This window comes from Somniosus microcephalus, chromosome 3, assembly GCF_052327205.1.
Source record: "Somniosus microcephalus isolate GS21.2 chromosome 3, FLI_Smic_1.0, whole genome shotgun sequence".
Classification (NCBI taxonomy): domain Eukaryota; kingdom Metazoa; phylum Chordata; class Chondrichthyes; order Squaliformes; family Somniosidae; genus Somniosus; species Somniosus microcephalus.
This window is the reverse complement of record NC_140989.1, coordinates 173,753,374-173,768,395: the sequence shown is the minus strand read 5'-3', so window position 1 is coordinate 173,768,395 and position 15,022 is coordinate 173,753,374.

Genomic DNA, 15,022 nt, shown 5'->3' with positions numbered 1-15,022 from the left:
TGTGCTGGCCATCCCTTCACCGTCAAATCATAGACCCGTGATAGTGTCGGGTCATTCCGTGTTTCGTTTTCTATGTTTGCATTCGTCACAGGGAGACATTCGACTATGGTTGAGTGGAATAACTCCATTGGATCCACTGCAAGGTCTTCTTCTTCCACCGTCGGCAACGGTAGGCGTGACAATCCATCAGCATTTCCATGCTGTTTAGTTCCTTTGTACTCGATGTCATATTGGTGTGCCCCTAGGAAAAGGGACCATCTCTGCAGCCGTTGTGCCGTCATTATCGGTACGCCCTTCTGAGGGTTGAAAATGGAGACAAGAGGTTGATGATCGGTTAGTAGAGTAAATTTTTGACCGTGCAGGTAGTGATTGAACTTCTTCACCCCCCCACACTAGGCTGAGGGCCTCTCTGTCAATCTGAGCGTAGTTACGCTCAGCAGAAGTTAACGAGCGTGACGCAAAAGCTATCGGCCTCTCTAACCCATCAAGGAACTTATGTGACAGTACCGCCCCAATGCCGTAGGGAGACGCATCACACGCCAGTCTGATCGGGAGTGCTGGGTTGTAGTGAGCCAATACTTCCCTTGAAGTGATTAAGTCCTTACTCTTCTGAAAAGCACGCTTACAATCATCGCTCCATTTCCATGCTACCCCCGTTCGCAGCAGGGCGTTCAGTGGGTGCAAAATTGTCGACAAATTCACCAATCCGAGGAATGACCTCAGTTGCGACACATTTTCAGGCGCTGGGGCCTTAACAACCGCTTCAATTTCGTCAGGGGACTTATGTAACCCCTCTTCATCAATCACGTGGCCACAATACGATATCTGTTTCTTAAAAAATTTGCACTTGGGGCAGTTGGCTCGCAGCCCATGTTCCCGTAGTCTAGCGAGCACCTGTTCTAGGTTGTTAAGGTGTTCACTGTCATCTTCACCTGTTACAAGGATGTCGTCCAAGTAACACTGAGTCCCCGGAACCCCTTGCAGGACTTGTTCCATCGCTCTTTGCCATATCGCCGGAGCCGATGCTACTCTGAATACCAATCGATGATACTGGTAAAGACCTTTGTGAGTGTTTATCGTGAGATACTTCCTGGAGGACTCTTCAACCTCCATCTGCAAATATGCTTGTGCTAGGTCAATTTTTGTAGAACACTTCCCTCCAGACAGTGAGGCGAAGATGTCTTCTACCCTTGGAAGAGGATATTGTACTGTGTGAAGGACAGGGTTCACCGTCACCTTGAAATCCCCACAGATGCGAATCTTCCTTGGCTCTCCGGACTTATTGCTTAACGTTTTCTTCATGACAGGAACGATGGGTGTCGCCCACTCGCTCCAGTCGACCTTAGACAACACGCCCGCCTTCTCCAGATTCTCCAGCTCTGCCTCGACGGCTGGGCGAATTGCATATGGTACCGGTCTTGCTTTGAAAACTTGGGAACTGCATTCTCTTCTATTTTTATCGAGGCGGTTACGCCTTTAAGCGTGCCCAGTTCTTGTTGAAATGCCTCTTTGGCGTTAGCTAAGATTGTTGACAATCGTCCAGGAGTGACGTCTTCATCTTTTTTACCGTCCACCGTCATTGCATGAATGGAATGCCAATCCAAGTTTATCTTCCTGATCCATTCCCGTCCCAATAACGGTGGTCCACCATTTGGCAGTATGTAGAGATACAATTTCCGTATTTTCTTGCCATTGTATTCGACAGGCACCCTTATTTTTCCTCTGGGGTATACTTTTTGCCCCGTATACATCGTCAAGATGATGGATGTCTCTCTCAAGGGTATGTGTGAAAATAGCCGCTCGTAGTTTCGTCGATTCATGGAGCCTCCTCCTTCTAATAGTTCCACCAATTTTGACTGGATGTGGTGGGCTACGGAGCTTTGGTCTGATCCGTTGGTTATCAGACCATTTAGCTCTGCCAATAGCCTACTGCCTTTGTTGCTTAGCATGCACGTAATCCTGTGTGGTAGCTTCACTAGGTTCGGAAACACATTCTGTGGTATAAGTAGTGCCGTTCCTGATATAGCCTTCTAAACTGTGCATGAAACCAGAGTTGGTCTCCAGGCTTGATGGTGGACTAAGGAGTGAGGGATGTGCTGGGCTACAAGGTTAGAGATTGTGGAAGTATATAATTCTTCAGTTGCTGATGGCCCATTGCACATCATGTATGCCCCGTTATGGGCTGTGAGTTCTGTCCTCTGTTTGTCCCACTTACCAGGGTGATAGTGCCACACTACACAATGGAGGATGTCCTCACAGTGCAGACAAGACTTTGTGTTCACAAGGACTATTTGGTGGGCACTTGTACCAATCCTATTATGGACAGACATGACAGCGACAGATAGGCTGGTGAGGATGAGATCAAGCTGGTTACTTCCTCATGTTGTTTCACCCACCACCTGACAGAGGCCTAGTCTGCCTGCTATGTTCTTCATTGTGGTGTATGTAACCTGTTCCACCTTAAGAGAACTTAAGCCTGGTCCTCCTTAAGAAAGGTGCTACTTTCTTTGGCTGCTGTATACGTAATACTGGTGGTGACCACACCGGTATATAAGCACAGTGTAATAATATTGTATTCAGTATAGTCCGACCTCCAACCAGTAAAGACCTGTTGAATTTACTCTTGTGGTCTGTGTAGTAATTCTCACTATAACACACAGACTTAACAGTGGCGACGAGTCCGATTCTTACCCTGCTGCAGTAATTTCCACGGCGACTTCGTCCACAGACAGGACGTCGAAGAGAGGTTTCCACCCTCACCACCTACGGGAAGACACGTCGAGCGGCAGGCATCGAGCAACCGGAGTGCAGAAGACATCCTGACCTCGAAGCCTCCATCAGCGACTGTCAGCTTCTTCTACTACCTCGTGGTGGGTAAGCCGGGCAGCGACGCGACAGAAAGTCAACCGCGTTGGCTGTACAGACGGGGCTGGGAAGACGGAGGAATAAGGGCGGTGAGGTCGATCGCGACCAGAGATAAGGGCCGGGCCGCTTTCGAGCGAGAGGCGCAGCGCGGGACATCGATCGCAACCGGAGATAAGGGCCGCATTCGGGCTAAAGGCGCAGCGTCTGGGGAAACTGAAGGCGCGAGAGCCACGGTGAAGCGGAGACAGCGTCGGGGGACGGGTGAAGACCGCCAAGCGCGGGAAAACCGCCATTTTGTGGGCGGAGGACGGCGGCAAGAGCGGGAAGCCGCCATCTTAGATAACATTAAAAATACGATAAATTGCTATGATGCCTAAACATGGGAACATTAATGCCTTCGACAGTGATATAGAAGACTGGGCTATGTATGTAGAACGCATACAAAACTATTGTAAGGCAAATAAAATTCCTGAGGCAGATAAAGCACTAACATTACTAAACTTAATGGGTGCGAAGACATACGGGCAATTGAAACACCTGTTATCACCAGATGAACCGGCGGATAAGACGTTCGAACAGATTGTTACTGTCCTAAAAAATCATCTTAGCCCCACGCCGCTGATGCTAGCGGAACGATTTAAATTTTACAATAGAAGACAGCTGCAAAATGAAAGCAATGCTGAATATTTGATGGAATTACGTAAGCTAGCAAAATATTGTCAGTTTGGAACGGGACTGACAGAGGCACTTCGAGATAGATTTGTGTGTGGTTTATTTAAACAGGATACACAAAGGCGACTGCTCAAGGAGAATGAGCTGTCTCTCGAGAAGGCGGTCACTATGGCAGCAGCACATGAGGCCGCAGCGAGAGGCACGGCAGTAATGCAGCTACGGCCACCGGAACTCGGTACAAACAAATTGGGTTTGAGTTCTGTCAAATGTTATCGTTGTGGAAAGACAACGCACGATCAGAACCAGTGTTGGTTTAAAAACCAAGAATGCAGAACGTGTGGCAGGCTTGGCCACATAGCTAAAGTATGCCGGTCAGGAAAGAAGACCAACAATAAAAAGTCACCGCAAGGAAAATATGCAAAGGTACACAAGGTGACAAAGAACAGTTTGACCGAACAGAAGTCAGATTCAGACGCTAGCAGTAATGAACTGGATAGCTTAAGAATACACAACGTTGGTAAGGATACAGACCTCCAGACAATTTGGGTCACTCTTAAGATAGCAGGAGTCCAAGTAAAAATGGAATTGGACACTGGATCGGCATTGACGGTCATGAATAAGAAAGATTACAGAAGGTTATTCCAACATATTCCCTTACAGGATACGGAGATTATATTGAAAACGTACACGGGGCAAAGAGTGTACCCCATCGGAAAAATAGAGGTAGAAGTGGTCCACAAGGGCGAAGGAAGCCAAGTAATGTACTTATATGTGCTACCTGAAGGAGGTCCACCACTACTAGGACGGGAGTGGATTAGGAAAATGAATATGGACTGGCACTCCTTGAAAGCACTAACGGTAGATTCCGGGGAAACAGCTGTCAAACCTAAACGATTGTCCAGAATATTGGATGAGGCTAAAGAGGTGTTCCAGCCGGGACTGGGAACACTGAGAGGAATTACGGCAAACATCAAGATTGATGAACATGCACAACCAAAATTTTTTAAAGCCAGACCGGTACCCTATGCAATACGACCTGCGGTTGAAGCGGAGCTGGAAGCACTAGAATGTTCAGGGGTACTGTCTAAAGTAGATTGGAGTGAGTGGGCTACGCCCATTGTTCCCGTTATGAAACGTCCTGCGAACAATAAGCCAGGAGATCCAGGGAAGGTTCGCATCTGTGGAGATTTCAAGATCACCGTTAATCCGGTGCTTCACACGGTGCAGTATCCACTTCCACGGATTGAGGATATTTTCGCTTCACTGTCTGGCGGGAAACACTTCACCAAGATAGACCTGGCGCAGGTGTACTTGCAGATGGAGGTTGAAGAAGAGTCACGCCAATACCTCACGATCAACACGCATCGAGGGTTGTACCGGTACAATAGGCTGGTTTTTGGTGTGGCATCGGCTCCAGCAATTTGGCAGAGGGCCATGGAGCAGGTATTACAGGGAATTCCAGGCACACAATGTTACCTGGACGACATTCTGATCACAGGTGATGGTGATGAACAGCATCTCGCTAACTTGGAACTGGTGCTCAACAGACTGAAAGAGTATGGACTTAGAGTAAATCGGCAGAAATGTGAGTTCTTCCAGAAGCGGATCTCGTACTGTGGTCATGTCATTGACCGGGAGGGGCTTCATAAGTCTCCTGACAAGATAGCGGCAGTTGTAAAGGCTCCCGCTCCGGAGAATGTCTCTCAGTTGAGGTCGTTTCTAGGATTAATTAACTATTACCATAAATTTCTGCCAAATCTATCCACGGTGCTGCATCCGTTGAACGCTCTTTTACAGAAAGGGGTACCATGGGACTGGGGCGAAAACTGTCAGAAGGCATTTCGCAAAAGCAAAGAATTGATCACCTCAGAGGAAGTGTTGGCTCACTTCAACCTGACACTGCCTATTCGGTTGGCTTGTGATGCTTCTCCATATGGTATTGGGGCAGTACTCTCACATAAATTGCCAAATGGCACGGAAAGGCCAGTCGCGTTTGCATCCAGATCATTGACCTCCGCTGAGCGCAACTATGCGCAGATCGATAGGGAGGCCCTTAGCCTTGTATGGGGAGTGAAGAAGTTTAATCATTACCTACAGGGCCAAAAATTCACACTTCTGACGGACCATCAACCATTGGTGTCCATTTTTAACCCTAAGAAGGGTGTTTCGGTGATGACAGCACAGCGTCTCCAGAGATGGTCTCTTTTCTTAGGGGCACATCAATATCAGATAGAATTCAAAGGTACGAAACAGCATGGCAATGCTGATGGCCTGTCGCGCCTGCCACTACCTGAAGATGAAGACACGACGGAAGTTGACCCTGTTGAGTTATTTCATTCGACCATTATCGAGTGTTTACCTGTCACCAACGCAAGTGTTGAAAGAGAAACCAGGAACGACCCGACACTGTCCAGAGTCTACGAGGTGACAGTGAAAGGATGGCCAACACGGGGTGATCCTCTGTTACCGGCATTCTCGGCAAGGCGAGACCAGCTGTCCATCTGCCATGGTACTTTGATGTACGGGACAAGAGTGATTATTCCTCCCAAGTTAAGGGAAAGAGTTTTAAAAGAACTACATGAAGGTCATCTGGGAGGAGTTAAAATGAAAAGTCTTGCTAGGGCTTACGTATGGTGGCTGGGTATTGACCAACAGATTGAGGAGTTAACGAAAAGCTGCGCTGGGTGTCAAAAAGTGCAAAATGCACCTCCGATAGCACCGCTACACCCATGGGGATGGCCTTCAGCCCCATGGCAACGCGTACACATTGACTTTGCTGGTCCATTCATGGACTCCATGTTCCTAACCGCAGTGGACGCACATTCCAAATGGCCAGAAGTCATCAAGATGAATACCACTACTTCAGAAAAGACAATTGCGGTGTTAAGAACAATATTCGCAAGGAACGGATTGCCAGAACAGATCTGTTCGGACAACGAACCACAGTTTGTATCGGAAGAATTCCAACAATTCTTAAAGAAGAATGGAGTTAAACATTATACCTCTGCCCCATATCATCCGGCGACAAACGGGTTGGCTGAAAGATTTGTCCAGACATTCAAAAAGGCTATTAAGGCCATGAATGATGATCAGATTCCGCTGCAACACAAGGTCGATAAGTTCCTGATGTCATATAGAAACGCCGATCATGCCGTGACTAACCAAAGTCCTGCTATGATGTTTTATAACAGGAGGTTGCGGTCCAAGTTGGACTTGTTAAAACCAAATGTGCGGAGGGAAGTGGAAAACAAACAGTTTCGGCATATTAGCAGCAAGACCACTCGAACCTTCGACGTAGGACAACCAGTGATGGCAAGGGGCTATGGAAACGAAAAATGGCAGTCCGGAACAATCCGGACCAGACAAGGACCTCTGATGTACACCGTAGATATTGGTCATAATGTGATAAGGCGTCATGCGGATCAACTGGTAGAGTTGAGAGCAAGGGTCGAACCCATGGTTGTGACAGAGACAGCTGTGGAAGACGTTCATGAACCTGAAGCATCTACCTCGGCCGAGAATGTATTTGATGATGATGACACCCAATACATTGGCAACCAACTAGAGGAGGCACCTCAACAACAAGAATCAGAGACCACTGAAAGGCGTTATCCAAGCCGAATCAGAAAGCCTCCTGAGAGACTGAACCTTTGAACTGTTATACCTGAAGTTATATATGTATATATGTTATGTTTATTTGGGGATATGACTGTTAAGCTAAAAAGGGAGGATTGTGGTGTATGTAACCTGTTCCACCTTAAGAGAACTTAAGCCTGGTCCTCCTTAAGAAAGGTACTACTTTCTTTGGCTGCTGTATACGTAATACCGGTGGTGACCACACCGGTATATAAGCACAGTGTAATAATATTGTATTCAGTATAGTCCGACCTCCAACCAGTAAAGACCTGTTGAATTTACTCTTGTGGTCTGTGTAGTAATTCTCACTATAACACACAGATTTAACATTCATGACTCGGCCAGTGTGGCCAGTGGTGGTACAACCGAGCCACACAGCGGATACTGAAGTCCCCACCCAGAGTATGTTCTGTGTTCTTGCTTCCCTCAGCATTTCCTCCAAGTAATGTGCAACATGGAAGACAACTGATTTGTCAACTGAGGGGGCAGTAGCTGGAGATCAGGAACAGGCTTCTTTGACCTGAAGCCATGAGACTTCATGAAGACCAGTGTCAATATTAAGGACTTTCAAGGCCACACCCAGCCAACTGTATATCACTGTACCCCCACCTCTGATGAGTCTGTTCTGCACAGGGGCAGGGCATAACCAGGGTGGTAATGGAACAGTCTGAGATGGTATGACAAATATGATTTTGTGAATATGGCTAGTCTTAGTGTGGGTTGCAGCTGATAGGTCAGTCTGACTTTCTTCTTATTGAACTTTGTAGCACTTCTTTATAACTGGGCAGCTTGTTGGGGCACTTCAGAGGGCATTAAGTGAGGGACTGGAGTCACATGGAGAGCAGATCAGGTAGGGTTGGGAGTTTGAGAGAGAGAGAGATTGGGAGTGTGAGAGAAAGAGATTGGGAGTGTGAGAGAGAGATTGGGAGTGTGAGAGAGAGAGAGATTGGGAGCGTGAGAGAGAGAGACTGGGAGTGTGAGAGAGAGAGACTGGGAGTGTGAGAGAGAGAGCGATTGGGAGTGTGAGAGAGTGAGAGATTGGGAGTGTGAGAGAGCGAGATTGGGAGTGTGAGAGAGAGAGAGAGACTGGGAGTGTGAGAGAGAGAAACTGGGAGTGTGAGAGAGAGATTGGGAGTGTGAGAGAGAGAGATTGGGAGTGTGAGAGAGAGAGATACTGGTAGTGTGAGAGAGAGAGATTGGGAGTGTGGGAGAGAGAGATACTGGTAGTGTGAGAGAGAGAGATTGGGAGTGTGAGAGAGAGAGATTGGGAGTGTGAGAGAGAGAGAGATTGGGAGTGTGAGAGAGAGAGAGAGATTGGGAGTGTGAGAGAGAGAGATTGGGAGTGTGAGGGAGAGAGATTGGAAGTGTGAGAGAGAGAGAGATTGGGAGTGTGAGAGAGAGAGGTTGGGAGTGAGAGAGAGAGAGAGAGAGACTGGGAGTGTGAGAGGGAGAGAGATTGGGAGAGTGAGAGAGAGAGAGATTGGGAGTGTGAGAGAGAGAGATTGGGAGTGTGTGAGAGAGAGGTTGGGAGTGTGAGAAAGAGAGACTGGGAGTGTGTGAGAGAGAGACTGGGAGTGTGAGACAGAGATTGGGAGCGTGAGTGAGCGAGAGAGATTGGGATTGTGAGAGAGAGAGAGAGATTGGGAGTGTGAGAGAGAGAGAGACTGGGGGTGTGAGAGAGAGAGAGACTGGGAATGTGTGAGAGAGAGGGACTGGGAGTGAGAGAGAGAGATTGGTAGTGTGAGAGAGAGAGATTGGGAGTGTGAGAGAGAGAGAGAGACTGGGAGTGAGAGAGAGAGAGACTGAGAGTGTGAGAGAGAGAGAGGGACTGGGAGTGAGAGAGAGAGAGATTGGTAGTGTGAGAGAGAGAGATTGGGAGTGTGAGAGAGAGAGATTGGGAGTGTGAGAGAGAGAGAGAGATTGGGAGCGTGAGAGCGAGAGAGATTGGGAGTTTGAAAGAGAGAGAGATTGGGAGTGTGAGAGAGAGAGCGATTGGGAGTGAGAGAGAGAGAGAGAGAGAGACTGGGAGTGTGAGAGAGAGAGATTGGGAGTGAGAGAGAGAGAGAGAGATTGGGAGTCTGAGAGAGAGAAACTGGGAGTGTGAGAGAGAGAGATTGGGAGAGTGAGAGAGAGAGATTGGGAGTGTGTGAGAGAGAGAGAGATTGGGAGTGAGAGAGAGAGAGAGAGATTGGGAGTGTGAGAGAGAGAGAGAGATTGGGAGTGTGAGAGAGACAGAGTCTGGGAGTGAGAGAGAGAGAGAGGTTGGGAGTGAGAGAGAGAGAGAGAGAGACTGGGAGTGTGAGAGGGAGAGAGATTGGGAGAGTGAGAGAGAGAGAGATTGGGAGTGTGAGAGAGAGAGATTGGGAGTGTGTGAGAGAGAGGTTGGGAGTGTGAGAAAGAGAGACTGGGAGTGTGTGAGAGAGAGACTGGGAGTGTGAGACAGAGATTGGGAGCGTGAGTGAGCGAGAGAGATTGGGATTGTGCTCTAACAGTAAATCTAAAGAAAACCAACATCATGATTTTTCAAAAAAGGCCCAGATGTCAGGAAAACAAATACCAATTTACCCTCAGTGATACCGCTATAGGACACACTATGAGCTACACCTACCTTGGTCTAACTATTACAGCATCAGGGAGCTTCAGCATAGCAGTGAATGCACTAAAAGAAAAAGCCCGAAGAGCCCTATATGCAATAAAAAGAAAATTCTACAACATCCAAATCCCAATCAAAATCTGGCTCAAAATATTTGACAGCATAATCCTGCCCATTGCACTGTACGGTAGTGAAGTATGGGGCCCGCTAAATCACCAAAGCTACACTAAATGGGAAAAACACACAATAGAAGCCCTACATGCAGAATTCTGCCGAAGCATCCTTCGCACCCAAAGAAAAACGCCAACAAATGCATGCAGAGCCGAACTAGGCAGATACCCACTGATAATAAACATCCAAAAACGAGCACTAAACTTCCTAAATCACCTCAAATCTAGCTCCCCAGACACCCTTCATTTCAAAGCCTTTCAGACCCAAGAGCTAAACCCAGAAAAGAGTCCCCTGAGTCAGCTGCTACTGAAACTAAGTACTCAGCCGGACCCTGACCAGCCCCAGACCAACACAGCCGTCCAAACACCAATCCGAGTGAACCAAATCATTAAACAATGCAAAGAAACCTACCTGGAACATTGGAACAAAGTAACCGAAAGCCAAAGCAGATTAGAATGTTACCGGGCCCTAAAAAGAGATTATAAACTGGCAGACTACCTCACGACCATCAGAGACACAAAACAGAGACAGACCCTCACCAGGTACAGACTAAGCGACCACCAACTGGAAATTGAAAAAGGCAGATACAAGAAATCCTGGCAGCCTAGAGAGAATAGAATATGCGATCAATGTCTGGCCGGCGAGGTTGAAACAGAAATGCATTTCCTCCTAAAATGCGAAAAATTCAACACATCAAGAAACATATTATTCAACAAGCTAAGCCAAACAACCCCAGATTTCAAGGAATTGGATGACCTGTCAAAATTGAGATTAGTCCTGGGAGAAGGAGACAGACCATACCTTGGGGCCAAATATGTAACAACATGTCACAACCTGAGGACTGTTTAAAAGTAAGACTGTTTAAAATTAATATTGTTAAAAGTAATATTGTATGTACCCAACAAATGTCAAATCGATTGACACCTACAGAATGTTGGAAAACTGTACCTTTTTGCTATGTAAGCTTTGGCAATATGGTTCTCTGTAAACTTTCATGCCAATAAAGCATTTGAATTGGAATTGGAATTGGAATTGGAGAGACTGGGAGTGTGAGAGAGAGAGTTTGGGAGTGTGGGAGAGAGATTGGGAGTGTGAGAGAGAGAGAGATTGGGAGCGTGAGAGAGAGAGACTGGGAGTGTGAGAGAGAGAGCCTGGGAGTGTGAGAGAGAGAGAGATTGGGAGTGTGAGAGAGAGAGAGATTGGGAGTGTGAGAGAGAGAAACTGGGAGTGTGAGAGAGAGAGATTGGGAGTGTGAGAGAGAGAGAGGTTGGGAGTGTGAGAGGGAGAGAGATTGGGAGTGTGAGAGAGAGAGATTGGGAGTGTGAGAGAGAGAGATTGGGAGTGTGAGAGAGAGAGAGAGATTGGGAGTGTGAGAGAGAGAGATTGGGAGTGTGAGAGAGAGAGATTGGGAGTGTGAGAGAGAGAGAGATTGGGAGTGTGAGAGCGAGAGAGATTGTGAGTGTGAGAGAGAGAGAGAGATTGGGAGTGTGAGAGAGAGAGATTGGGAGTGTGAGAGAGAGAGACTGGGAGTGTGAGAGAGAGAGAGACTGGGAATGTGTGAGAGAGAGGGACTGGGAGTGAGAGAGAGAGAGATTGGTATTGTGAGAGAGAGAGATTGGGAGTGTGAGAGAGAGAGAGAGATTGGGAGTGTGAGAGAGAGAGAGACTGGGAGTGTGAGAGAGAGAGAGACTGGGAATGTGTGAGAGAGAGGGACTGGGAGTGAGAGAGAGAGAGCCTGGGAGTGACAGAGAGAGAGACTGGGAGTGTGAGAGAGAGAGAGGGACTGGGAGTGAGAGAGAGAGAGATTGGTAGTGTGAGAGAGAGAGATTGGGAGTGTGAGAGAGAGAGAGAGACTGGGAGTGAGAGAGAGAGAGATTGGGAGTGTGAGAGCGAGAGATTGGGAGTGTGCGAGAGAGAGATTGGGAGTGTGAGAGAGAGAGAGAGATTGGGAGCGTGAGAGAGAGAGAGATTGGGAGTTTGAAAGAGAGAGAGATTGGGAGTGTGAGAGAGAGAGCGATTGGGAGTGAGAGAGAGAGAGAGAGAGAGAGACTGGGAGTGTGAGAGAGAGAGATTGGGAGTGAGAGAGAGAGAGAGAGACTGGGAGTCTGAGAGAGAGAAACTGGGAGTGTGAGAGAGAGAGATTGGGAGAGTGAGAGAGAGAGGTTGGGAGTGTGAGAGAGAGAGAGATTGGGAGTGAGAGAGAGAGAGAGATTGGGAGTGTGAGAGAGAGAGATTGGGCGTGTGAGAGAGAGAGACTGGGAGTGTGAGAGAGAGAGACAGGGAGTGTGAGAGAGAGAGAGATTGGGAGTGTGAGAGAGAGAGAGATTGGGAGTGTGAGAGAGCGAGATTGGGAGTGTGAGAGAGAGAGAGACTGGGAGATTGAGAGAGAGAAACTGGGAGTGTGAGAGAGAGAGATTGGGAGTGTGAGAGAGAGAGAGGTTGGGAGTGTGAGAGAGAGAGATTGGGAGTGTGAGAGAGAGAGATTGGTAGTGTGAGAGAGAGAGATTGGGAGTGTGAGAGAGAGAGATTGGGAGTGTGAGAGAGAGAGAGATTGGGAGTGTGAGAGAGAGAGAGAGATTGGGAGTGTGAGAGAGAGAGATTGGGAGTGTGAGAGAGAGAGATTGGGGGTGTAAGAGAGAGAGAGATTGGGAGTGTGAGAGAGAGAGATTGGGAGTGAGAGAGAGAGAGAGAGAGACTGGGAGTGTGAGAGGGAGAGAGATTGGGAGTGTGAGAGAGAGAGAGATTGGGAGTGTGAGAGAGAGAGATTGGGAGTGTGTGAGAGAGAGAGATTGGGAGTTTGAGAGAGAGAGATATTGGGAGTGTGAGAGAGACAGATTGGGAGTGTGAGAGAGATTGGGAGTGTGAGAGAGAGAGAGATTGGGAGCGTGAGAGAGAGAGACTGGGAGTGTGAGAGAGAGAGACAGGGAGTGTGAGAGAGAGAGAGATTGGGAGTGTGAGAGAGAGAGAGATTGGGAGTGTGAGAGAGCGAGATTGGGAGTGTGAGAGAGAGAGAGACTGGGAGATTGAGAGAGAGAAACTGGGAGTGTGAGAGAGAGAGATTGGGAGTGTGAGAGAGAGAGAGGTTGGGAGTGTGAGAGAGAGAGATTGGGAGTGTGAGAGAGAGAGATTGGTAGTGTGAGAGAGAGAGATTGGGAGTGTGAGAGAGAGAGATTGGGAGTGTGAGAGAGAGAGAGATTGGGAGTGTGAGAGAGAGAGAGAGATTGGGAGTGTGAGAGAGAGAGATTGGGAGTGTGAGAGAGAGAGATTGGGGGTGTAAGAGAGAGAGAGATTGGGAGTGTGAGAGAGAGAGATTGGGAGTGAGAGAGAGAGAGAGAGAGACTGGGAGTGTGAGAGGGAGAGAGATTGGGAGTGTGAGAGAGAGAGAGATTGGGAGTGTGAGAGAGAGAGATTGGGAGTGTGTGAGAGAGAGATTGGGAGTGTGAGAAAGAGAGACTGGGAGTGTGTGAGAGAGAGAGACTGGGAGTGTGAGACAGAGATTGGGAGCGTGAGACAGCGAGAGAGATTGGGAGTGTGAGAGAGAGAGAGAGATTGGGAGTGTGAGAGAGAGAGAGACTGCGAGTGTGAGAGTGAGAGAGACTGGGAATGTGTGAGAGAGAGGGACTGGGAGTGAGAGAGAGAGAGATTGGTAGTGTGAGAGAGCGAGATTGGGAGTGTGAGAGAGAGAGAGAGACTGGGAGTGAGAGAGAGAGAGAGGGAAAAACACACAATAGAAGCCCTACATGCAGAATTCTGCCGAAGCATCCTTCGCACCCAAAGAAAAACGCCAACAAATGCATGCAGAGCCGAACTAGGCAGATACCCACTGATAATAAACATCCAAAAACGAGCACTAAACTTCCTAAATCACCTCAAATCTAGCTCCCCAGACACCCTTCATTTCAAAGCCTTTCAGACCCAAGAGCTAAACCCGGAAAAGAGTCCCCTGAGTCAGCTGCTACTGAAACTAAGTACTCAGCCGGACCCTGACCAGCCCCAGACCAACACAGCCGTCCAAACACCAATCCGAGTGAACCAAATCATTAAACAATGCAAAGAAACCTACCTGGAACATTGGAACAAAATAACCGAAAGCCAAAGCAGATTAGAATGTTACCGGGCCCTAAAAAGAGATTATAAACTGGCAGACTACCTCACGACCATCAGAGACACAAAACAGAGACAGACCCTCACCAGGTACAGACTAAGCGACCACCAACTGGAAATTGAAAAAGGCAGATACAAGAAATCCTGGCAGCCTAGAGAGAATAGAATATGCGATCAATGTCTGGCCGGCGAGGTTGAAACAGAAATGCATTTCCTCCTAAAATGCGAAAAATTCAACACATCAAGAAACATATTATTCAACAAGCTAAGCCAAACAACCCCAGATTTCAAGGAATTGGATGACCTGTCAAAATTGAGATTAGTCCTGGGAGAAGGAGACAGACCATACCTTGGGGCCAAATATGTAACAACATGTCACAACCTGAGGACTGTTTAAAAGTAAGACTGTTTAAAATTAATATTGTTAAAAGTAATATTGTATGTACCCAACAAATGTCAAATCGATTGACACCTACAGAATGTTGGAAAACTGTACCTTTTTGCTATGTAAGCTTTGGCAATATGGTTCTCTGTAAACTTTCATGCCAATAAAGCACTTGAATTGGAATTGGAATTGGAATTGGAGACTGGGAGTGTGAGAGAGAGAGAGCGACTGGGAGTGAGAGAGAGAGAGATTGGGAGTGTGAGAGCGAGAGATTGGGAGTGTGAGAGAGAGAGATTGGGAGTGTGAGAGAGAGAGAGAGATTGGGAGCGTGAGAGAGAGAGAGATTGGGAGTTTGAGAGAGAGAGAGATTGTGAGTGTGAGAGAGAGAGCGACTGGGAGTGAGTGAGAGAGAGAGAGATTGGGAGAGTGAGAGAGAGAGATTGGGAGTGTGAGAGAGAGATTGGGAGTGAGAGAGAGAGAGAGAGAGACTGGGAGTCTGAGAGAGAGAAACTGGGAGTGTGAGAGAGAGAGATTGGGAGAGTGAGAGAGAGAGATTGGGAGTGTGAGAGAGAGAGAGATTGGGAGTGTGAGAGAGA